At 37.4% G+C, this 26,367-nt stretch overlaps 1 long non-coding RNA gene across 3 annotated transcripts in view; it reads right to left on the reverse strand.

Moving 5' to 3' along the window:
• LOC138843685 (uncharacterized) overlaps positions 1-25,968 on the reverse strand; it is a 132,090-nt gene extending 106,122 nt beyond the window's left edge. For 2 of the 3 annotated variants that reach the window (XR_011378616.1, XR_011378615.1), the window contains exon 1: positions 897-945. This is a non-coding gene — a long non-coding RNA (uncharacterized lncRNA). Of the gene's footprint in view, positions 1-896; positions 946-2,267; positions 2,492-25,880 lie in introns of those variants that run through there. The other variant, XR_011378617.1, reaches the window with a different exon arrangement.
• Between the last annotated feature and the right edge of the window lie 399 nt (positions 25,969-26,367).

Genomic DNA, 26,367 nt, shown 5'->3' on the forward strand with positions numbered 1-26,367 from the left:
TATAAATAGTCTATCTGATGAGGCATTAGTATCCGAAATATATAAGAAACATTTCCAAATCAATAACTAATAATAAAATTTTTAAATGGGCAACAGACCTTGGTAGATATTTTTTAAAAAGACATACAAACGGCTAACAATGATAGGAGATATTATAACATATCACCAAAAAAATGTCACCATGAGATATCACTTCACATCTATTAGAATGGCTATTATAAAAAGACAAAAGATAGAACGTGTTGGAATGATGGTGGAGAAAAGGTAACCTCTGCACACTCTGTGAAAATATAAATTAGTAAAATCATAGTGGAAAAGATATGCAGTTTCCTCAAAAATTTAAAGATTGCTACTGCACAATCATACTCCTCAATGCATATCCAAAGGAAATGAAATGTCTTCATTCCATGTTCATTACAGTATTAGTCATAATTTGGAGTCAACCTAAATGTCCAACAATCAGTGAATCAATGTATAATAATCAACAGTACAGCTTGGTGGTGATGGGTGAGTTTATTAATTATATGTGTTAAACATTACATGATTATATATATTATATATATATATAGCAAATCATCACCTGCATACCTCCACTTGTCAACTAAATATTTTTGAAAAAAGTTGACAATAGCAATTGTCCTTTTTTTAACTTTTATTTAATAAATATAACTTTCCAAAGTACAACTTTTGGGTTATAGAGGTTCGTCCTCCCATAACCACCCTCCCACTGGCAAACCATCCCATCTCCTGCTTTGGCTCCCATCCTTCATTAAGATTCATTTTTAATTATCTTTATATAAAGAAGATCAATTTAGTATATACAAAGTAATGGTTTCAGCAGTTTGCACCCACACAGACACACAAAGTATAAAGTACTGTTTGAATACTAGTCTTACCATTGATTCACATAGTATAACACATTAAGGACAGAGAACCTACAAGGGGAGTAAGTGCACAGTGACCCCCATTGTTGACTTAACAATTGACATTTTATTTATGACGTCAGTAATCACCTGAGGCTCTTGTCATGAGCTGCCAAGGCTATGCAACCCTCTTGAGTTCAAAAACTCTGACCTTATTTAGACAAGACCATAATCAAAGTGGAAGTTTTCTCCTCCCTTCAGAGAAAGATACCTCCTTCTTTGATGGCCATTCTTTCCGCTGGGATCTCACTCACAGAGATCTTTCATTTAGGTCATTTTTTTTTTTTGCCATAGTGCATTGGCTTTCCGTGCTTGAGAAACTCCCATGGGCTTTTTAGCCAGATCTGAATGTCTTAAGGGCTGGTTCTGAGGCCAGAGTGCTGTTTAGGACATCTGCCATTCTGAGTCTGCTGTGTATCCTGCTACCCTTGTTGGATCATTCTCTGCTTTTTAATTCTATCAGATAGTATTAGCAGACACTAGTCTTGTTTAGGTGATACCTTTGACACTTAATCCTATCTTCATGATCAATTATGAACTGAAACTGATCACTTGGACTAGTGAGATGGCATTGGTACATGCCACCTTAATGGGATTTGGAATCCCATGGCACTTTTCTAGCTCTATCATTTGGGGTAAGTCTCAGTGAGCATGTGCTGAACTGTACATCTCCTCCCTCTCTTATTCCAACTCATTTTTAACAGGGATCACTTTTCAGTTAAATTGAAACGCCTAAGAATAATTGTGTGTTAATTAAAGAGTTCACCGGCGCTGAAGCTCAATAGGCTAATCCTTCGCCTTGCGGCACCGGCACATCGGGTTTTAGTCCCGGTCGGGGCGCCGGATTCTGTCCCGGTTGCCCCTCTTCCAGGCCAGCTCTCTGCTGTGGCCCAGGAGTGCAGTGGAGGATGGCCCAAGTGCTTGGGCCCTGCAACCCAGGGGAGACCAGGATAAGTACCTGGCTCCTGCCATCAGATCAGCGTGGTGCGCCGGCTGCAGTGCACCAGCCGCGGCAGCCATTGGAGGGTGAACCAACGGCAAAGGAAGACCTTCTCTCTGTCTCTTTCACTGTGGGGAGCAATTCGGACTAGACTAAGTTACTGGAATTAAGACTTATTCTATGCATCTGCTCTCCCACAATATGGCGCTGAGAAGGGAGTAACAGCTTCTACACAGCTGCCTCCAGTTCAACCAATAAACTGTAGGACCTGCTCCTGATTGGAGGAGAGCAGCGTACTCGGCGTGTGGGTAGCAGAGTTGGGATTGGTGGAAGAGGACTATAAAGGAGGAGAGAGACAACATGCACCAGGAACATCTAAGGGGAACATCTATCTGAAGGAACACCTGTGCAGCCCCCGAGAGAGCCGGCCGGCGGTGTGCCGCTCCCCTGCGGAAGTGGGGAAAGTGGCCAGGGGGAACCGCCCTTCCACGGAGGTGGAAGGGATGGCAGCCAACCCAGGAAGAACCAGCAGCAAACCCAGGGAGGGCCGAGCAGACAAAAGAACAGCGCAGGGTCCTGTGTCATTCCTCCACGAAGACGGGGAGCGACATTTCACTGTCCATTCTGCCTGTGAAAAAAAAATTAAAGAGTTCAATCAAAGGTATTAAATAGAACAATACTAAAAAGAAGAAAATAGTAAGCTGTTCCTTGACAGTCAGGACAAGAATTGATCAAGTCGTTGTTTCTCATAGTGTCAGTTTCATTTCAACAGGTTTCCTTTTAGATGCTCAGTTAGTTGTCACCAATCAGGAAGAACATATGATATTTGTCCCTTTGAGACTGGCTTATTTCACTCAGCATAATGTTTTCCAGATTCCTCCATTTTGATGCAAATGGCCGGATTTCATTGTTTTTGACTGCTGTATAGTATTCTATAGAGTACATGTCCCATGATTTCTTTATCCGGTCTACTGTTGATGGGCATTTGGGTTGATTCCATGTCTTAGCTATTGTGAATTGAGCTGCAAAAAACATTAAGGCGCAGACAGCTTTTTTGGTTTGGCAATTTAATTTCCTCTGGGTAAATTCCAAGGAGTGGGGTTGCTGGGTCATGTGGTAGGGTTATATTCAGGTTTCTGAGGAATCTCCAAACTGTTTTCCATAGTGGCTTTACCAATTGTCTTTTGAAAGCTTTGAGGATTTACCTCAATACCCTACTACTGAACCAATTTTTGCAAGATGTCTGAGTAAATAATACTAGAATAGATAAGATACAATGATAACACAAAGCAAAGAATGGGTAACTGGCAAATCATCTGAGATGACTTCATAGAAGACATGGAGAGTAAACACAATCTGAAAATGAGTAAGAATTTGACGATCAGATAAAAAAGTAATCTAAGGGCTGTTGCTGTGGTGTAGTGGGGAAAGTTACCTCCTGCAGTGCTAGCATCCCACATGGGCACTAATTCAAGTCCCGGCAGCTCTACTTCCTATCCAACTCTCTGCCGTGGCCTGGGAAAGCAGTATAAGATGGCCTAAGTCCTTGGGCCTCTGCACCTGCATGGGAGGCCTGGAAGAAGCTCCTGGCTCCTGGCTTTGGATCAGCCCAGCTCTGGCAGTTGTGGTCAATTGGGGTGCGAACCAGCAGATGGAATACCTCTCTCTCTCTCTTTCTCTCTCTTTCTCTCTCTGCCTCTGCTTTCTGTAGCTCTGCCTTTCAAATAAATAAATAAATCATAAAAAAGAAGTAATTTAGGAAGGAGGAAGCAATATAAAGTCAATAATATAATAAACTGACACAAAATAACAATAAAATCCTCAATTTTTTTAGTTCAATGATTGTAAAATGATTTAACAGAAATAAATCTGACTTCCTACTGACAAAGAGTAGATTCATTGCTGTTACATAGGAAGTGTTATAATACCAGCTTTAATGAGGAAACATTTGGTTTCATAAATCATGATGAAAAGGTGATAGGATGGCATATTTTAAGGATACATGAGGATCCCAGAATTTGAGAACAGTAGTACAATTTAGTTAAGGCTCAGAGGAAGTACAGCAGGAAAGTCATGATATGAGCAAAAGTATCTCTGCCTCCTCCACAGAAATCTTAACTTCAAGTACTTGGCTTTGGCTCTTTTTTGCTAACTTATTTTTCTTTTGATTTTATTTGTTTTTTTGTTTGTTTGTTTTGCTTTTCAGTCTCTCTTCCAGTTGTCTTTCCCTGCTTCGGTTTGCACATGTCTTTGAATTAGTACTACAGTTCCCACTACGCAATGCCAACTCATACACTTTTTTGATACATTTCCCTACAGTTAATTTCCTTAGGCAGGTATGTTTCCTAATTCTAAATTCCTAAGAGATGGATCTGATTGGCTTTCTTCCCATTTTTTTTTTTTTTTTGAGCTGGGCTATGCAAGCCATAGGTAGGCTTTTGCCATGCTGAAACACTGAATTGCCGCCTTGGGGTAGATGCACACCACCAGCCCAAACAGCTAACAGCCAGATGGTACATCCCCATAACAAACCCCCCTCATTAGTGTGCAGTGGCCTCCACGGCTTCACTTAGAAGGGGCAGAGAAAATAACAGGCCATTATAAACAAGTCTAGTATAGCTTTGATAATTTTGCTCAACGGAGAAACTATTTTCAACTTAGATACTAATCAAGGAAGAATTCTTTGTGCCAAATGCAGTAGAACAAAATATGCTTGCAATTGCTGCAGTGGGAAACAACACAGAGGCAGTGAGCCAGGGCACACAGACAACAACAGAGCAAAACACTACAGTGGGCATAGAATCTATGGACTGGAGAGCACAATTGCAGCACTAACAGAAGGAATCTGTATCAGACAGGATGCCTCAGTTGTGAGTGGAAAAAATTCACTCAGTCTTACCTCAACAAGAACATAATTCAGGGTTGGGCACTGTGGCACAAGAGGTTAAGCTGCCAGTTGGGAAGCCTGAATTCCATATCAGAGCGCCTGATTTTATCAAGTTTCCTGCTAATGTATACCCTGGGAAGCAGCAGAGGATGGTTCAAGTACTTGGGTTTCTGCCACCCAAGTGAGATATGTGGATGGAATACTGGCTTTGGCCTGGTCCAGTCACTGCTGTTGTGGGCATTTGAGGAGTGAACCAGCAGATGAAAATCCCTATCTCTCTCTTTCTCTTTCTCTGCTACTCTGTTTTTCAAGTAAACTGCTTTTTTTTTAATAATTCATTAGGATATAGTGGCAACACGCAGAAGAAAAGGAAAACTTGGTTAACTATCAGGTAAATTTTAGAGCATCTGTGATAGAAGGAGCTAGAAGGATAGAAGTTCACTCGGATTCCACAGATTGGGTGAATTGATCCATCACTTTCAATGTTTGTGTTGCTTTCCACTCAAACTCAAACCATGTCCAATTAGGCTTGAAAGGATGAAGAAAGCAATACATTCACAAACTATATCTAAAGGTGGTGAAAGACTCTCCCAAATGGAAACTTTAACTATTATTCAAAGGATAAGGTAAGATATTTGTTTCCCCAGGTTAAAAAAAAAAAAAAAGGTCCATTACTGTTTCTAGAGCAATAAGCAATTAGCAGAGGCAGTTGGAAGAACAGAACATAATGCTGAGAACAACCTCTTTGAGAATATTGTTGAAAACACTGGTTAATAAAAGTGAAATCCAAACAAATTTAAATGAAGCTTAACCTAGTCTTGTACTGGAAATAATAATAACCAAAATTTAAATGATACTTCCTGTGGGTCAGAAATCTTTCTAAACATTTTTTTTTGTTTTTAACTTATTTAATATTCACTTCAATCCAATGAAGTTTTCAGGTAAATCCCATTTAGAAGAAATATGGCTCACCTAAAGTAACCTACACAGGAAGTGGCCAAGGTGGAGGCAAATCCCTGGCATCTGGCACCACCACACACTCTTCTTATGAACACATTGCAGAGGTCAAAATGGCAAGCGAAGGGGAGGGGAGGGGAAGGGAGGGGAAGGGAGGAGAGGGGAAGGGAGGAGAGGGGAAGGAAGAGAAGGGAAGGGGAGGGAAGGGAAGAAAAGGGAGGGGAAAGGAAGGGAAGAGAAGGAAAGGGAAGCAAGGGGAGGGGAGGGGAGGGGAGGGTTAAAAAACCAGGATACATAAAGAAAAGAATCAATAGAACTTAGATAAAACAAGAAGAGAAATCTAAAACTATAAGATCTCCGGATCTTATATAAAGCTAAATATTTCATTGACTTTTTGGCTAGAGAAAAATAGGAATTTGGAGGAGAATTTACTGAAAAATGTTTATAGTTTCTGAAACTTGGACATGCTGAGTTTACTTATATAGTAGATTTCTTATTCCAGGTTTTAAGGTCACAACTCCTAATCTTATTTTACTGTCTTCTAGAGTAAAACCCTTCCATTCTTACCCCCACAGTGCTCCAACAAGCACTGTTACAGTTAGTTGAAGAAGAGATTGAAACTTGGAGATTTTCATCTTATAGAATTTCATGAAGAAAACACTTTGTGCACTTTCCATCTTAATTTTAAATAATCTTTAAACAAGAGAAGTTTATACTAGTCTGATTAATTTCATTCTGATTTAGGTCCAGGAAAAGAAGACAGTAAAAGAGGGCTAAAGAGCACCTGGCATAAAGACCTGTGTCTTTTGTTGGTCAACTGTTTATGTTGCAAGGCTTTAAGAATTCCAGTTCTTTCCTTTCCTGTTTGTCTTCATGAAGAATTCAATGAACTTTAAATTGTAATGGTTTGTAAACAACAGAAGATCATTTGGTTGGTAGGAAAAGCTTGTCTACAGTTTTAGATAAACTTAAATACTGTGTACTATAAATGACCAGCATTAGTCTGGAACTAACGAATATACGATCTTGTCTCCAGCTCAGGTTTGCTGCTTACAATACGGTTAATTGCTCATTGACGGTAGACTAAACTGTGTAGAGTGGTAAATTCCAATAACAGCACACCATATGGTAAAGAAAAAAGGGAATTTTAATATGCTCTGTCTCCTGATATCTTTCTGTCTTCATAACTAAATTGCTTTGATAATATGAGAGACAGGATGTAGATCAAGCCAATGGGAAGATTTCTGATATATACATCCTGTATCTCAAATTATCAAAGCAAATCAGAAATATATATACATATATATTTACTATCTCTTCATAAGAAGTAGTAAAGAAAAAATTGAGAACCCTCAGTTTTATGAGTTGGCACTAAATTATAAACCTAGTTTTATTTCCTTACTGTTTTTCTTTTATTTGTTGTACTATATACCAAGCACTTTGCATGCATTATGCTAGTTAATACTCTGACAATAATTTGAAGAAGATAGTTCTATAATCATTGTTACTATTATAAAATGAGAAAATTTAAAGAATTAAGTGAACTACTCTTTGCACACAGATATATTTGACTTTTAAGATCTTGGTGTGAATTATTTTGTGTACAGCAGCTCTTCACCTTCCAGTATTTATTGCTCAACAATTAGCTATGTACCAGGAACTAGTCTAGGCACAGGAGATATGAATAAGTGAACAAGCCATGGAAAGACCCAGCCCTCATAAAACTTATATTCTAGTATAAGAAGTAGATAATAATAGTGTTTTTTTAGTATGTAACTATTAATAGTTGTACATTCTGTGAATTCAAACAGGATAATGAAATAGAAATAGAAATAGAAGTAGAAGTAGAAGTAGAAGTAGAAGTAGAAGTAGAAGTAGAAGTAGCTGGTAGGAGGCAACGTAGTCAAAGTGGCCCCTGAGAAAATATCTCAGTGGAAATGGTATTTGAGCTAAGACTTGAATGATGAGAATTTAACAGCCATGTGAAGGTTTGAGTTTAAACTACTCAAGACAGAGAATAGAAATCATAAATATTGACTGAATAAGGAACACAGATGGCATATTAAAGATAAGGAATGATCCAGTGTGCCTGAGCTACAGTAAACAAATGGGAGTGTATAGGAAATGAGTTACAGACATAGTGAGGACCAGATCATGAAGGGCCTTGCAGTTCTGAGGGAGGTGCATGAACAAACACATTCATCCCTCAGAATCCTTGGAGGAATTGGTTCCAGGATTCCCTTTAATACAGAAATCTATAGACGCTCAAGATCCTTATATAAAATAATATAATATTTGAATATAACCTACACTCATCCTACTGTGTATTTTAAATCATCTCTAGATTACTTGCAATATATAATATGCTGTAAATTACATGTAAATAGTTTCACCCTGTATTGTTTAGAGAATAACAGCAAGCAAAAAGTTTGTATATGTTCAGTAGATACAATTTTTCACTGAAAATATTTTCCACTTGAGACTGGTGAATCCCAGAATGTAAATTCCATGGATATGGAGTATGGGAAGCCCCAGGAAACTTCTAAACAGGAAGCTTTTAAGAAAGGGACTAATTTGATCAGATGTGAGCCACATTAAATGTTGTGTGTGTGTGTGTGTGTGTGTGTAGGTGAGAGAGAGAGAAGGAGAGAGAATGAAAGAGAGAATTATAGATATATAGAAATAGAAATAGATATAGAGAGTTACATCTCATTCTGGCTTCTAGGTGACAAATGGATTAAAGGAAGCAAGAGGAGAATAAAAAAAAACCAATGATAATAATTTTGCAGTAGTTTAAGAAAGAGATGATGGTGGCTTTGACAGGGTAATTGTGGGAGGGCCAATTGAGTATGTATACTCAATAGTTGGATGAGAGTCACTAAGATTGGATGTAGGTAATTAGAATAAGAGAGGAATCAAAGGTGACTCATAGTTTGAGTCCAAGCAACTTATTTCTTGGCAGTATCTTTAACAGAGATGTGGAGAAGCAGTTTGTGACATCTGTTGTTAGCAATATAGATTGGGCTCTTATTTTATTAGCTGTATGACCTAAGAGGAGCATGGAAAAGGAAATGGAAAGGGAAGTCTGTAGTTCCAACTTTACCACTAATGGCATGACCTGAAAACAAGACTTTAACATTTCTGAGCCTGAAATATGAAACAAAATTGACATACTGATAATCACTGATATCCTTTCATACAGTGAGATCTTTCTATCATAACCCACTTCTCACCCTTGCTACTATAATATTACTTAAAAAGCAGATGGATACCAAAAGCTTGCTGTACTTTTTTGACTGAAGGAACAAAGGTGCAGGAAGGCAGAGCCACAATTTAGAAACTTTCTTAGAAGCAATTTTGGTGATTCATGGGAATTCCATCTGTATTATACTATCGTGCTAAGATTACATCATCATATATATTCTATTCCTGACGCTTATATTAGCAATCTCTTCCAACCTTCCCCTGAAACCTATCAGTGATCCTCCTTCATTTTACTTCCTGGGGCTTGCTTCTAGCAGCCCATTTTTCAGCTATCAATTCAAATTCTCAAGAGTTGGTGGATTGTTGCATGGCATATAATACCATCAATCCCATTTTTGTTCACAGAGTTAGATCTTAGATGATTAAAATTTCTTTAAAACAAGAATTTCCTTTCTCTTTATTTATTCTTGAAGGCAACCTAACTGGGTAATGAAATATGTATGTGGGGTCAGAAAAATGCATGCTACTGAAAGGAAAGATACCTAAATAAAGTTGATGAGATCTAGAAAGCTTTAAGTTTACATGCAATATAGGCTGACAATTTTTTCATCATATTTAAACTATAATGAAATAACTAATGATACCATGCTAAAGTTTTCTAATTTTCCATTCCACAAATTTATTAAAAATTGGAGGATGTATCTTCTCTGAAGAGGGGAGAGAACTTCTACTTTGACTATGGCCTTGTCTAAATAAGATCAGAGTTGGCAACTCAAGAGGCTTCCATAGCCTTGGCAGCTCATGACAAGAGCCTTTGGTGATTACTGACTTCATAAATAAGAGTGTCAGTTGTTAAATCAACAACAGGAGTCACTGTGCACTTGCTCCTCATGTAGGATCTCTGTCCTTAATGTGTTGTACTATGTGAGTTAACAGTACAACTAGTACTCAAAGAGTACTTTACACTTTGTGTGTCTGTGTGGGTGCAAACTCTTATAATTTTTGCTTAGTATATACTAAATTGATCTTCTGTATATAAAGATAATTGAAAATGAATCTTGATGAAGAATGGGATGGGAGAGAGAGTGGGAGATGGGATGGTTGTGGGTGGGAGAATGGTTATGGGGGGAAAAAGCTGCTATAATCCAAAAGTTGTACTTTGGAAATTTATATTTATTAAATAAAAGTTTAAAAATGGGAGGATGACAATTTTAAAGTAATTTTTTAAAAATTGGAAGTGTCCAGTTTTTAAACCTACACAAGGGGAATATGATACATGTCTGAGTTGATATATATACCAATTACCCTGATCCAATCATTGCATTTTTTATACATGGATTGAAATGTCACATTGTATTCCATAAAAATGTAAAATTAAAATAAATAAATACATAATGCACTAGGATCCTACTGCATAAAAAATAAAAAAATCAGAAAGTTATATAAAAAATACAAAAATAAAAGTATAGCATAAAAAGGTGATAAATGTAGAATAATATTTATAACCTTATAATTGAGAAGAAAAATTAATTAAAACACAAACTTTATAAGGAATAAAATGATAAATTTTACCATAGTGTAAAAACTTTCTGCATAAAAAGCATAAAATTTTTTAAAGGAAAGAATAGAAGAAAAGTATTGAACTATGTAATACTCAAAATATTCAATTAAATTCCATATTCCAATAATAAAATTAAAATTAAGCCAACCCACTACAAAGAAATTGTAAAAAATACACAGAAGAGGAAAACAAATGGCAATAAATGAAAAATATTAACTAAGAAATTAAGGAATTATAAATAAATACATACATTTGTTTCAACAATTATATTGGAAAAATGTTCGTGAAATGGAAATATCAAGTAAATGAAAATGTGTTAAAACAGACCTTCTGATAAGCTTTGGATTGAAGAGTAAACCATTAATGGACTGCACATATAGTAATTTGACAGTAATTATAAAAATTTTAAAAACACATATTCCCATTTACCCTATTATATTATGATGTCTTCATGCACAAAAATATGAATGTGTTTGTAATGACATAAACCATAAAGCAATCTAAATCTCATTAACAATTGAAAAGGTATACAAAACATAAAACTAAGCAGCATTTAATAGGATATGAAGACCTAAAAAATTCTAAGAGACACTATAAGGGAAACAATACACTTTGTACATATAATATCATTTAAGTTTAAAAAAACACACAATTTTGTTTATTTGTATATGAATATGAATTTGTATATAAATATTTTATGTGGATATGTATAATAAATTGTTTTAAACTTCAGCAAAAATAAATATCAAACCTCAAATCACTGTTAGGAAAATAAATAAGATTAAGAGACAAATATGGAGTTATTAAAGGGAATTTTGTTTTGTCTTTATGGTTCACATGATTTGCAATGAGAACATATTTCTGTATGACTTGAGACATTAAATTTTAAAATAGTATCAATAACTATAGGAAATCTTAGGCTCCAAACAGAGATATAGGTCATTGAAAATCAGACTCAGTCCAAATATATTTTTTCAGAAAGTCACAAGATGTATATAAGAGCAGATTTCAGTATCCATATATTTAGAGGTTTTAAATAAAATGAAATCCAGGAATAAAAATAATAAGGTGCATTCATCTTGATTTCGTTTAAATCAGTATATGTGTACTAATAGGTAAAGAAATTCAACCAGGGGAAGGGTTCCAAGATGGCGGTATAGCAGCAAGGTGTGCAGAGTCACACACAGAGAAACTGATGAATAGAGGGGACAGTCAGGTGACAGAACCACAAAAGGTTGGTTAGAGTGACACAGGAGCATGCCAGAGTGTAGGGGTCCACCCTGGGGCAGGTAGAGGGGCCCAGAACTGCAGAAAGAGAATGGAAAAAAAAAAAAAAAAAAAGAACCAGCAAGGGAACCACTGCTGCTGCCCCTGCTGCCACCGCCACTGCCGCCACCGCCACCGCTGCCACTGCCCCCAACCCACCCTGTGACGGACAGGTGAGACACGCACGGTTGAGTGGGGAAGGAAATCGAAATCAAAACAAAGTGAATAGCACCCGCGGGAAGAGGGCACGATCCAGGGGGGACAAACTAAAAGATTGAACACACCAGGATCCCTCAGTGTCTCCATCCCCCCAATCAGAGCTGTAGTGAGTGGAGAGCAGCCATCTTGTTTGTTTACATTCAGGCATAAGAAGGGCAGGCTTTGCTTTTGCCCTCCGAAGGAGGAAACTTCAGTGGTGGGGAGCAAGGTGGTTTGGAGCTACTCCATACTCCTCATGCAGGGGCACAGTGCGGGGGGGGGGGGGGCGGGCAGCTGATCAACAAGGCCCAGGCACTTTAGGGTGAACAAAGGAACAGGGAAACTGGCCCCAAGGGGTGGAGCTTGGTACCTCAAAGCCCTGACACCAGCCTACTCAAGTTACCAAAAATAAATAAATAAATAAACAAACAAACTCTAGAAGGTAGAGCTGCCTGCTTACACTGGATATTGGTACAGACCCATAGAGCCCATAGCAGAGGGAAATCAACCTGAAAATTAAGCCAAACAGAAATGCTGAAGAACAAAGGAAAAATCCAGAATAAGAATATAGATGAATCTATGAACTCATCATTGGAAGAGGTTAAACCATCCATAATAGAGGCTGAAGAAGAAGAATTTGAAATCATGCCAGAAAAAGAATTCAGAAAATTAATAATCAGATTATTTAGAAATAATGAGAAAAAGATTCAAGGTCTGAATGAAAAGCACACCCAAGGATTAGAGATCCTAAAGAGAAGTCAGAATGAAATACTGGAAATGAAAAACTCAATTGACCATATAAAAAACACCGTGGAATCCCTCAGAAATTGAACAGATGAAATAGAAGAGCAAATATAAGAACTCGAAGAAAAACTTCCAAAAATAATGCATTCAGATCAAACACAGGAAGAAGAAATTAGAAAATTAAAAAACACAGTAGGAGACCTACAAGATTCAATCCAGCATTGTAATGTTTGGATAATAGGAGTCCCTGAGGGTGTGGAAAGAGAGAATGGATTGATTGGAAGGCATTTTCAATGAAATAATATCAGAAAACTTCCAACAGAGGCAGATTGATAGTAACAACCAAATTAAACAAATAGGAGCCCCAACAAGTTAGACCAGAAGAGAAATTCACCGTGACACATTGTGGCAACACTCAGCTCAATGAAACACAAAGAACAAATCCTAAAATGTGCCAGAGAGAAACAACAAATCACATTCAGGGGTAATTTAATCAGACTCACCCCAGACTTCTCATCGCAAACACTATAGGCAAGGAGACAATGGCACGATATATTCCAAGTTTTAAAAAACAAACAATGCCAACCTAGAATACTATACCCTACAAAGCTATCATTTATGAATGAAGGGGAAATAAAGATCTTCCACGACAAACAAAAACTGAAAGAATTTGTATCTTCAAGTCCAACCCTACAACAATGGCTCAAAGATGTGCTGCACACAGAAATACAAAAACAAGAACTTTACTACAAAAAAAAAAAGTGAATGTAGAAAATGACCCAACTAAGTTACAGACAAATCTCAAAATACATAAACAGCTCATTTTAGGAAACATGACTGGAAAAAGACAGTACTTAACAGTAGTCACACTGAATGTGATTGGCCTTAACTCTACTACCAAGAGACACAGACTAGCTGATTGGATCAAAAAAGAGAATCCGTCTATATGCTGCCTTCAGGAAACACACTTTATCAGCAAAGATGCATGCGGACTGAAAGTGAAAGGATGGAAAAAGATATTCCAAGCTAACAGAAATCAATAAAGAGCTGGTGTGGTCATCCTAATATCAGACAAAATAGACTTTAACACAAAAACTATTGAAAGAGACAAAGAAGGGCATTATATAATGATTAAAGGATCAATCCAACATGAATACATTACTATTATAAATGTATATGCACCTAATTACAGGGAACCTGGCTACTTGAAAGAATTAGTAAAGGACTTAAAGAGAGATATAGATTCAAATACAATACTAACAGGGGACTTCAACACCCCACTTCACCAATGGACAGATCAACCAGACAGAAAATAAACAAGGAAACAGCAGAGCTAATTGACACTATAGACAAAATAGACCTAATAGGTATCTTCAGAGCCTTCCACCCCACAGCCACAAAGTTCACTTATTTCTCCCCAGTACATGAAACATATTCTAGGATTGACCATATGCTAGGCCATAAAGGGAGCCTCAACAAATTCAAAAAAATTGAAACTATACCATACATCTGCTCAGACCATAGAACAATAAAACTCGAAATCAACAACCCAAGAATCTCTACACCATATGCAAACACATGGAGAATGGACATGATTCTGAATGAACAGTGGGTTATAGAAGAAATCAGAAGATAAATCAAAGATTTCTAGAAACAAATGAAAATGACAACACAACCTATCAAAACCTGTGGGATACAGCAAAAGCAGTGCTAAGAGGAAAGTTTACAGCAATAGTTGCTTATATCAAGAAACTGGAAAGGTGCCAAACAAATGACCTCTATATGCACCTCAAGGATTTAGAAAAACAGCAGCAAATCAAGCCCAAACACAGCAGAAGGAAAGAGATACTAAAGATTAGAGAAGAAATAAACAGAATCGAAACCAAAAAAAAAAAAAAAAGAAAGAAAAAAAAACAATACAAAAGATCAACAAAACCAAGAGCTGGTTCTTTGAAAAAATAAACAAAATAGACACACCATTGGCCCAACTAACCAAAAAAAGGAGAGAGAAGACCCAAATCTGTAAAATCAAAGGTAGCAATGGAAATGTAACAACAGACACAACAGAAATAAAAAGAATCATCAGAAACCATTACAAAGAGATGTATGCTAACAAATTGGGGAACTTGGAAGAAATGGATAGATTCCTGGACACATACAACCTTCCTAAACTGAGCCATGAAGATATAGAAAAACTAAACAGACCCAGACCCATAACTATGAAAGAAATTGAATCAGTAATAAACGCACTACTGAAAAAGAAGAGTCCAGGACCAGATGGCTTCACCGCTGAATTCTAACATTTACAGAACAATTAACTCCTGTTCTTCTCAAATTATTCAAAACAATTGAAAGGAAGGGAATCCTCCCAAATTCTTTCTATAAAGCCAATATCACCTTAATTCCTAAGCCCAGAAAAGACACAACAGAGAAAGAAAACTACAGACCTAGCTCCCTGATGAACATAGATGCAAAAATACACAACAAAATTCTGGCAAACCGAATCCAACTGCACATCAGAAAGATGATTCACCCAGAACAAGTGGGATTTATCCCTGGTATACATGGATGGTTCAATATTCAAAAATCAATCAATGTGATACATCACATTAACAAATTGAGAAACAAAAACCATATGATTATCTCAATACATGCAGAGAAAGCATTTGATGAAATACAACACCCTTTCATGATGAAAACTCTAAGCAAATTGAGGTTAGAAGTCACATTCCTCAACACAATTAAGGCAATTTATGATAAACCAATGGCCAGGATCATATTGAATGGGGAAGATTTGGAGGCATTTCCATTGAAAACTGGTACCAGACAGGGATGCCCACTCTCACCACTGCTATTCAATATAGTCCTAGAAGTTTTAGCAAGAGCCATCAGACAAGAAAAAGAAATTAAAAGGATACAAATGGGAAAGGAGGAAGTTAAACTATCCCTATTTGCAGATGACATGATCCTATATATAGGGGATCCAATAAATTCCTAGAAGAGACTATTGGAACTCATAGAAGAGTTTGGTAAAGTAGCAGGATACAAAGTCAATGCTCAGAAATTAACAGCCTTTGTATACACAGACAATGCCATGGCCGAGGAAGAACTTCTAAGATCAATCCCATTCATTATAGCCACAAAAACAATAAAAGTACCTTGGAATAAATTTAACCAAGGATGTCAAAGACCTCTATGATGAAAATTACAAAACATTAAAGAAATAGAAGAATACACAAAAAATGGAAAAAATCTTCCATGCTCATGGATTAGAAGAATCAATATCATCAAAATGTCCATTCTCCCAAAAGCAATTTACAAGTTCAATGCAAAACCAATCAAAATACCAAAGTCATTCTTCACAGATCTAGAAAAACTAATGCTGAAATTCATATGGAGAAACAGGAGACCGTGAATAGCTAAAGCAATCATTTACAATAAAAACAAAGCCAGAGGCATCACAATTCCAGACTTCAAGACATACTACAGGGCAGTTGTATTCAAAACAGCCTGTACTGGTATGAAAACAGATGGATAAACCAATGGAACAGAATATAAACACCAGAAATCAATCCAAACATCTATAACCAACTCATATTTGACAAAGGACCTAAAACGAACCCCTGGAACAAGGACAGCCTCTTCAACAAATGGTGCTGGGAAAACTGGATGTCCACACGTCGAAGTATGAAGCAAGACCCCTACCTTACACCATATACAAAAATCCACTCAACATGATCTAAGAAATGGAAATACACCACGACACCATGAAATTAATTGAGAGCATAGAGGAAACCCTTCAAGACATTGGAACAGGCAAAGAATCCCTGGAGAAGACCCCAGAGGCACAGGTATTCAAAGATAAAATAAACAAATGTGATTACCTCAAATTGAAAAGTTTCTTTACAGCAAAAGAAACAGTCAGGAAAGTGGAGAAGCAACCAACAGAATGGGAGACATTATTCACATACTACACAACTGATAAAGGATTAACAACTAGAATCTATAAAATGATCAAGAAGCTCCACAGCAGCAAAACAAACAACCCACTCGAGAGATGGGCCAAGGAACTTAACAGACATTTTTCAAAAGAGGAAATCCAAATGGCTAACAGACACATGAAAAAATGCTCAGGATCTCTAGCATTCAGGGAAATGCAAATCAAAACCACAATGAGGTTTCACCTTACCCCAGTTAGAATGGCTTACATACAGAAATCTACCAACAACAGATGCTGGAGAGGATGTGGGGAAAAAGGGACACTAACCCACTGTTGGTTAGAATGCAAACTGGTAAAGCCATTATGGAAGTCAGTTGGAGAGTCCTCAGAAACCTGAATATAGCCCTACCACATGACCCAGCCATCCTACTCCTTGGAATTACCCAACGAAGGGCCAGCACCGCGGCTCACTAGGCTAATCCTCTGCCTAGCGGCGCCAGCACACCGGGTTCTAGTCCCGGTTGGGGTGCCGGATTCTGTCCCGGTTGCCCCTCTTCCAGGCCAGCTCTCTGCTGTGGCCAGGGAGTACAGTGGAAGATGGCCCAGGTGCTTGGGCCCTGCACCCCATGGGAGACCAGGAAAAGCACCTGGCTCCTGGCTCCTGCCATCGGATCAGCGCGGTGTGCCGGCCGCAGCGCGTCGGCCGCGGCGGCCATTGGAGGGTGAACCAATGGCAAAGGAAGACCTTTCTCTCTGTCTCTCTCTCACTGTCCACTCTGCCTGTCAAAAAATAAATAAATAAATAAATAAAAAATAAAATAAAAAAAGGAATTACCCAAAGGAAATTAAATGGGCAAATAAAAGAGTTGTCTGCACCTCAATGTGTATTGCAGCTCAATTCACAATAGCTAAGACATGGAATCAATCTAAATGCCCATCAGCAAATGACTGGATGAAGAAATTATAGGATATGTACTCTATGGAATACTATACAGTAATAAAAAAATAATGAAATCCTGTCATTTGCAACAAAATGGAGGAATCTGGAAAATATCATGCTGAGTGAAATAAGCCAGTCCCAAAGGAACAAATATCATATGTTCTCCCTGATCGATGACAACTAACCAAGCACCTAATAGGAAACCCGTTGCAGTGAAATGGACGCTATGAGAAACAATGAGTTGGATCAGCCCTTGTCTTGACTGTTGAGGAACAACTTAATATTTTATTCCTTTTAGTGTTTTTGTTGTTGTCGTTGTTGTTGTTGTTTTGTTCTACTTACTACCACTGGTTGAACTCTGTAGTTAATACACAATTATTCTTAGGCATTTCAAATTAACAGAAAAGTGATCTTTGTTAAATATAAAAGTGGGAATAAGAGAGGGAGGAGATATACATGTCGGCACATGCTCACTCGGACTTAACTCCGATGGTAGAGCTAGAAATGTGACAGGGGATTCCAATTTAATCTTATCAAGGAGGCATGTACCAATGCCATCTCACTTGTTAAAGTGGTAAGTTTAAGTACATAATTGATCAAAAAGATAGGGTAAGTGTCGAAGAGATTTCACAAATAAGACCAGTGTCTGCAAATAATGAAGGATAGAATTAAAAGGGAGAGGATGATCCTGTGGGGGAAGCAAGATACACAGCAGACTCATAGAATGGCAAATGCCCTAAACAGCACTTCAGCCTCAGAATCAACCCTTGGGGCATTCGGATCTGGCTAGAAGGCCTGTGAGAGTCTCATAGGCAGGGAAAGCCAATCACTGTGGCAAAATAGACCTGAATGAAAGATCTCGGTGAACAAGATCCCAGCAGAAAGAATGGGCCATCAAAGAAGGAGGCACCTTTCTCTGAAGGGAGGAAGGAACCTCCACTGTGATTTGGCCTTGACTAAGTAAGTTCAGAATTAGTGAACTCAAGAGGCTTCCTTAGCCTTGACAGCTCATGACAAGAGCCTTGGGTGATTACTGACATCATAAATAAGAGTGTCAATTGTTAAATCAACAACGGGAGTCACTGTGCACCTGCCCCCCTGTAGGATCTCTGTCCTTAATGTGTTTTACTATGAGAATTAATGGTAAAACTACCAGTCGAACAGTACTCTATACTTTGTGTGTCTGTGTGGGTGCAGTCTGTTGAAATCTTTGCTTAGTATATACTAAGTTGATCTTCTGTATATAAAGATAATTGAAAATGAATATTGATGAAGAGTGGGATGGGAGAGGGAGTGGGAGATGGGATGGCTGCAGGTGGGAGGGAGGTTACGGGGGGAAAAGCCACAGCAATGCATTAGTTGAACTTTGTAAATTTACATTTATTAAATAAAAATAAAATAAAATAAAAAAAGAAATTCAACCAACACTTGCTAATTTTAAGACTAAGAATAATAACATAAAGGGGAAAGAAGCCAGAGAAATAGAATTTCTCTTGCATCATATAATTCAGAAATAAACAGAAGCAATCCTATTGGCAATAATTTTTATAAAGATGCAGTCTGATATGCAGGTCCAAACGTGAGTATCCTGCTATCAGGATAATCACATACAGATAGTAAGTGTTACTTAAATCAGGTGCAAGATTCTTGTGGTTTTTTCTTTCAACATACATATAAACTCTTTCAGACTATAACATGAATAAGACAAGGAAGAATTATAAGCATGGATTTGGATCTGAATCTATTGTTCAGATGTTAGAATTTAATGTGGGTAGCATCATCATAATGTTTGTTAAGGATGATTCAAGTATAGATTTTAATGCATGAAATCTAGTAAGCCACTTGGCAGAGACAAAACAGATACTTTGGGGCTGACTTGATAAGATGGGGTCACCACACATACTTTTCTAGACTGTGTGCCTATTTTGAAAGTAATTCATTCAATGGAAAAGGATAAAATTTCCTGAATGTGGTTCTTGAACAAATAGAGTAGAAAGTGATGGTGTGTCATTTAAAGTATCTTCCAGGGATGGGCTTTTGGTACAGCAGCTAAGTCGCTGTTTGGGTTGCCTTCATCCCACATCAGAATGTCTGGGTAGGAGCTTCAGCTTTGCTTCCAATTCTGACTCCCTGATAATGTGTTCCTTGGGAGGTACAGGGAATGGCTCAATTACTCGGGTTCCTGCCAGCCACATGATACACCTGGACTGAGTTCTGGGCTCTTGAATTCAGCCTGGCCCAGCCCTGATTTTTACAGGTATCTGGGTAGTAAATCAGCAGATGTAATATATCTCTGTTTTATATATAAGTATATGAAATATATTTTAATATATATATTTGTGTATATGTATAGATTTGCCTTTCAAATAAATAAAAATGAATTCCTTTTTTAATTAATAAGGTATATTCAAGTTGAGTTCCTTAGGAAACCTGAATCAAGTACCTAGTAGGAGAGGTTAATAACTAAAAGAGAAATCAAATGAAACTAATTTCTAAGGATGTTTAAGAACACAAAGAAGTAAGGCAGTGGAAAGCCCTCTTAAGCATTATTAAAAATCATCATGTATTTGTGTATATGTTGTATAAGTATCATATGAGAATAAAAGAAAAAGACATAACTTTACAGAGATACCCTATTAACACAAGAAGTTTTCTTCATATAAAACAATAAGAGAAAATCAAAATTTTTAAAAAATATAAACAGGAATTTTCAGAGTCATTGCTCAAGCTTACTATGTTATAATAGAAAATATGCCTACACTTCCAGAAACTCTAGCAAGTTATAAACACTTAGTTTGCACCTATTAGATGCAATGCTTAAATCTAAGAATAATTTGGTGACATAAAGTAAAAAGAACAAGATATGTTCCATGCTTAAATTCTAAAGGAAAACTCTAAAAGTCTAAAAGAAAAGTATAAAACAACTAATATACTAATATAACAACTAATACTAATTATGATTGATCAATGAAGTGTGCTGTACAGAGAGTATGTAATTGATGATCTTCCTATTCAAAAGGTGAGAACTGGAGTAAGTGAAAGGGTTAGTGAAGTTAAAATGTGAACTATCAGAAGTAGCTGGATGAAGCAGTGGTCAGAGGGGTACAGAAAAATATTCCCCTAAAAAGGAAGAACATACAGAAATGTCTTCAGGCAGACAGGAGTAAAATATTAGATGACTACCAGTGATCAAAGTTCAAGAGAGAGCAATTCTAAATATCAGGCCATTGACATAGACAGGTCATAGATTAGGCAAGTACTCATACACACATTAATGACTTTATATTTCTTAATATTTAGGTGATTTTGGAACAGATATCACTAGGAAAAAAATATAATGGGACCTGTACCATGGTAAAGTTGCTTTGATTATTATATGAATAGTGATGGTAGAGGAACTCAAAGAGGGTTTTACAACATCCATAGTTCAGATAATTTGAGGGTTCTTGACTGGAGAGGATTCAAGAGATTGCTAAGTTGGTATAATTAACAGGACTGAATATGTGGACATCGAGGAGAAAGAAAGTGATGTCCAGAATGCCCAACTGATTTCTGGCAGGGACATGGGAAAAATCTATCAGATTCTCACTTATTTCATGGGTACCTGAGTCTGGACACCTATCTTGCATACCTTTGCAATTCAATACCTGTGAAGATATTTTTCAGAATATAAGAACTTAACGGAGTAAATGTTGAAAGCTGTGATCATTGCTTTCAAGTAAATCCGAACAGATCATTAGGATAATACTTTGTAGTCATTCATTTTGTTAGTAGTTTATGATTGTGCATCTGAGATCACTAATCTAGCTGCTGCCCTCTGGAAATGTCAAGAGAATCATTTTCCAAAGAATAAAATGCAAAAGGCCAACAGACACAGGAAAAAATGCTCAGGTTCAATATTCATGAGGGAAATACAAATAAAAAAAAATGAGGTATCACCTTAAATCAGTTATAAAGACTACCATCCAAAAATCAAAAAATAACAAATTCTTTCAAGGATGTGGAGAAAAATGTAACCTAATCCATTGTTAGTAGATTAGGATGTAACCGGTACAACCATTATGGAAGGCAGTGTGGAGATTTCTTAGAAAACTAAAAATATAATTTCTATATAACCCAGCCATCCCACTCCTGGAAATATATCCAAAGGGAATGAAATCAGCATATGAAAAAAATACTTTTTGACCTCCATTGTTTATACCAGCTCAATTAATAGTAGTTAAGACATAGAATCAACCTAGACGTCTATCGACAAATGACTGGTAAAGAAAATGTGTTGGAGCTGGCGCTGTGGCGCAGTGGGTTAACGCCCTAGCCTGAAGCACCGGCTTCTTATATGGGCGCTGGTTCTAGTGCCGGCTGCTCCTCTTCCAATCCAGCCCTCTGCTATGGCCTGAGAAAGCAGTAGAAGATGGCCCAAGTACTTGAGCCCCTACACATGTTTGGGAGACCCAGAAGAAGCTCCTTGCTCCTAATTTCAGATTGGCCTAGCTCTTCCCATTGCACCATCTGGGGAGTGAACCAGCAGATGGAAGATCTCTCTCTATCTGCCTCTGCCTCAGTCTCTCTGTAACTTTGCCTTTCAAATAAATAATCTTTAAAAAAAATCTGCACCACAATAAACTTATTTTGAAATCTATTTTCACGATCTTTTTGAAGTCTCTCATATATATTGATTGTGCAAGCATAAATATATATTATGCTTATGTGTATATCTATATATACATATATACAAACATATATATATGTATGTGTGTGTGTGTGTGTGTGTATATATATGTATATATATATATATAAAGAGAGAAACAGAGAGGAATGTTTCGTTGGGTGCACATCTTTGTAGTACATCTGAGTGAGTTCCTCTCCCTTGTTATATAATTTCCCGATGCCCTGCCCCTCCCCCACCTCATTTTATTTGTTGGATGATATTTCTTTTTTCTAGACTCCTCCTTAGAAATACATTTTTTAAAGCAGGTTCATACTCCTCTAGGAATTATCCTTTGTCCTGCAGTTAATCTCTTAATAAGGCCAATTTAGCTGTAATATAAATGGTAATTCAAAATGTTCTATTTATTTACTGCACAATTCTGAACTTGCTCAAAGATTGCCTATGAGCCAGCCAGACTTATCCATGGGCAGAGTTGGTTAGGATATTCTTGGTACAGTGTTAGAGCCATAGGGAAGGTTCAGGTGTTCCTTCTTACATGTACTGGGAGGAGATATTAAGACCCTGTCAGCCTTTAAAAGAGGCCACTGTGTATCAGGACTGCATTGGGCATAGTGTCTGCTCATCTGCTCTTAAAATCTATCTGAGATGCAGGACTCAAAAGTGGGTAAAATGCATAACATAACAAGTGTTTGTTTCAAAGGGGCAATTCAACATAGAACAAGACAAAACAATATGACTGACAGTTCCAGACCGAGTAAGAACATCACCTATGGATAGGGTACACTGCTAGGAGTGAAAAAATTAAAATTCTATTTTAATTTCTTGGTTATGTGGCTATTTCCTTTCTTCACAGACTCAAACTGTCATTATTGGTTTCATTTCATTTGTCACTGTTCAACAGCCTGCCGTTTGGAATGAGCTTACATTGCATCTGTGGTAAATGAAGGATTTGCAAGGGGCATTATCTGTATTTTCTTAAGGATTGAAGGTGTCACTAGTTTTCAATTTGTTCCACTCAAGAATTCTTTGCCAGGATCCTACCATATGTCAATTTTCATTCAGTCTCCATAAATGTTTATTAATATAATAATGCATAAAATCTTCTTTAAGTATTAAACATGCCAAAAGAGATGTTTGTTTTTCTGGTTCTGTATGCCCATATTTAAACATATTACGTAAATATGTCCACACCTAAATCTGTCCCATCTTGTTGATCCACTTTTAAAATTCACACCCTGTCTTGTATGAACGCAACTCAACCATGAAAGTAATTTGTTCATGAGTCATAACCTTACAAACACTGAAGTAATTGTAAAAGCATTTCTTCTTAGTTTGCAATTAGGGTATTAAGTCTGATACTACGTTGTACTGGATTTTACCAAAAAAATCATACAGAATTTTATTTCTTAATTCTCAATAACATTTAATCATAAACACAAACACAAATGTACATCTATTTGATACCTACTAAAATAATCAGTTTTTTCTGAGTGTATCATGGCAGATGATAATTTTTAAGAAGATAGATGGGAAATATAAATTGAATAAGCACCTATAGGATGCTACAATCTGCTAGAATTGCCTATTCTTCAATTAAAATATTATTTTAAGTGAAAATTTCATCTTTGTTCTCAGAGACAATTTAAAGGTTAAACTATGATTTTCAATCAAAAATGCTTTAGAGTTCAACGACACTATATCTAGAGAGATAATCAATGATTTGAGAATGTGTAACCCAAATACAATATTACACAGAAAAAAATCCTTATTCAATAAGCTCTGTGGTGAGCATTGTGGCGCAGGAGGTTAAGCTGCCACATGAAATGTCCACGTCGCATATCAGAGTGCCTGGGATCTAGTCCTACCTCCACCTCTGCTTCCAGTCCAGCTCCCTGCAAATGCACCTGGAAGGTGGCAGGTGGTAGCTCACATATTTGAGTGCCTGTCACCCTGTATCGGAGACCTACATAGGGTCCCTGGCCCCTGACTTTGGACTGGCCTAACTCTGGCTGTTGCAGGCATTTGTGGAGTGAAGCAGTGGATGGAAGACATCTCTCTTGCTCTAGTTCCTACTTGCATTCTTGCCCTCTTTGACTCTCTGTCACTCTGCCTTTCAAAATAAATAAAAAATGAATAAGCATTTAAAATAATATCTGAGAGTTTTATCTTAGTTCACAGGTTAAGAAGGCCATGAACTGGATTTCTCCTAAAAATCTAGGCAGTGGGCTAAGTTCTAGCAAGGTGCTAATTATCTGCCAAAACACTCCTGACAAAACAGGATTTCTTTTTTTTTTTTTTTTTTTTTTTACAGGCAGAGTGGACAGTGAGAGAGAGAGAGACAGAGAGAAAGGTCTTCCTTTGCCGTTGGTTCACCCTCCAAGCACCTGGGCCATCCTCCACTGCACTCCCTGGCCACAGTAAAGAGCTGGCCTGGAAGAGGGGCAACCGGGACAGAATCCGGCGCCCCGACCGGGACTAGAACCCGGTGTGCCGGCGCCGCTAGGCGGAGGATTAGCCTAGTGAGCCGTGGCGCCGGCCCCTGAAACAGGATTTCAAAGCAAAAGGTGATTCTCTTGGTGGCAGAAGCTCTTCCTCTCCAAATGCTTATTACCTCAAATAATGGTTTCTCCCTGCATTGAGCACCTGACAAAGTTATTCCTTCCCTTCTACATCTCTAACATCTTCTAAATTAAACTTCTTGGCATTTCTTATAATTTATTGAACTATTTCCTATTTAACTACTAGCCTCTGTTTAATTCCCTTCCTATTTATTCACTACACATTTGAACACAAACCTAGTCATGTCATTCCTACTTAAAATATTCTAATGATCTCTGCAAGTGCTCTTCCAGTAATGTTTATATTTTTTAGCAAAGGAATTTCAATTTTTTTCAAAGCTGATTATTCCATTATCATATTCATTATGTGCCTATACTCAGATAACCTCTCCTCAAACTTCTCTGAACACCATTCTCTTATTTATGGCCTTTTGATGAGAATGCTACTGAAAAGTTAACTCTGATCCCTCCTGTTTCCTTAAGATTTAGTATGAAGCGTGCACTCCAGGAATTTGATGTGTATTGAAATGCTAGCTCTGATGAACAGCTGGTGCTTGTAAGTTCTAGGATCAAATTCTAATTCTCTACATGCTGCATGATCCAGAAAAAGCCGATTGATTCTCAGGTATAACAGTCAAGCATACCCATCTGACTAAGTAGATGCTACTACCAGGGCAAAGAGCAAGAAGCCTATGGCTGAGTACCCAGAATCCTTCATCCCCTGGCCCTGGCAATTTACAAGTTTGCCAGATGATCTAGTTTAAGACTTTGCCCATGGTCTGAACCCTTCTGACCATACAAGGACTATGCTGCTCTACTCCCTCTTAACAATCTGAGTCAATACAAACCATCTCTAGTATTTTTGCCTCTGCCTCTGTTTACCAGACAGTCCAATCTCTGACCTTGTTTGGTCCCGAAGTATATATACAGCCAGACCACCATATCTGCAGATTCCCCATTTGTTGATTCAACCAACTATGGATTAAAAATATTTGAAAACAAAGCTGCATCTGTTCTGAACATAACTTTTTCTTCTCATTATTCCCTAACAATTCAGTCGCTCATTAGTACCGCTCATTTTCATTTGTCTTACCTTGTGCTGTATGTATCACAGTGTTTTAAGTATTGGGAGAGCTCATCTTGCCACCCTCCCCTCCTGATTTTCTGCACTCATTTGTTCCATTGCAGTTCCTTTATATTCTGTGACTTGGAGAAAAGGAAGGGAGTTGTCTTGGATTTTATTTGTTTGCTTGTTTGACTTTCTTAGCAGCAGAATTTGATATTTTCCATTTGGAAGAACTAAAGAATAAATAAACTGTTTAAAACAAAGAAAAAAAGATTATAGCTTTAAGGAAAGCTCTGTGCTCTGCACAAGTATCTCTCTGGTAGCAACAACTGTATAACTATCTTATGCAAGATGCTTTACTTTCCTCATTCCATAAACCTTACAACAGCCTTGCAAATGTGTAATATTATCCGTTTCACACATAATGAAGTCAAATTTGCAAAGGATTGATTAACCTGATGTATTAGAATTTTACAGAGAAACAAAACCAATCCAATCTATATAAATGATAGAG

The sequence above is a fragment of the Oryctolagus cuniculus genome, chromosome 9 (genome assembly GCF_964237555.1).
Source record: "Oryctolagus cuniculus chromosome 9, mOryCun1.1, whole genome shotgun sequence".
Classification (NCBI taxonomy): Eukaryota; Metazoa; Chordata; class Mammalia; order Lagomorpha; family Leporidae; genus Oryctolagus; species Oryctolagus cuniculus.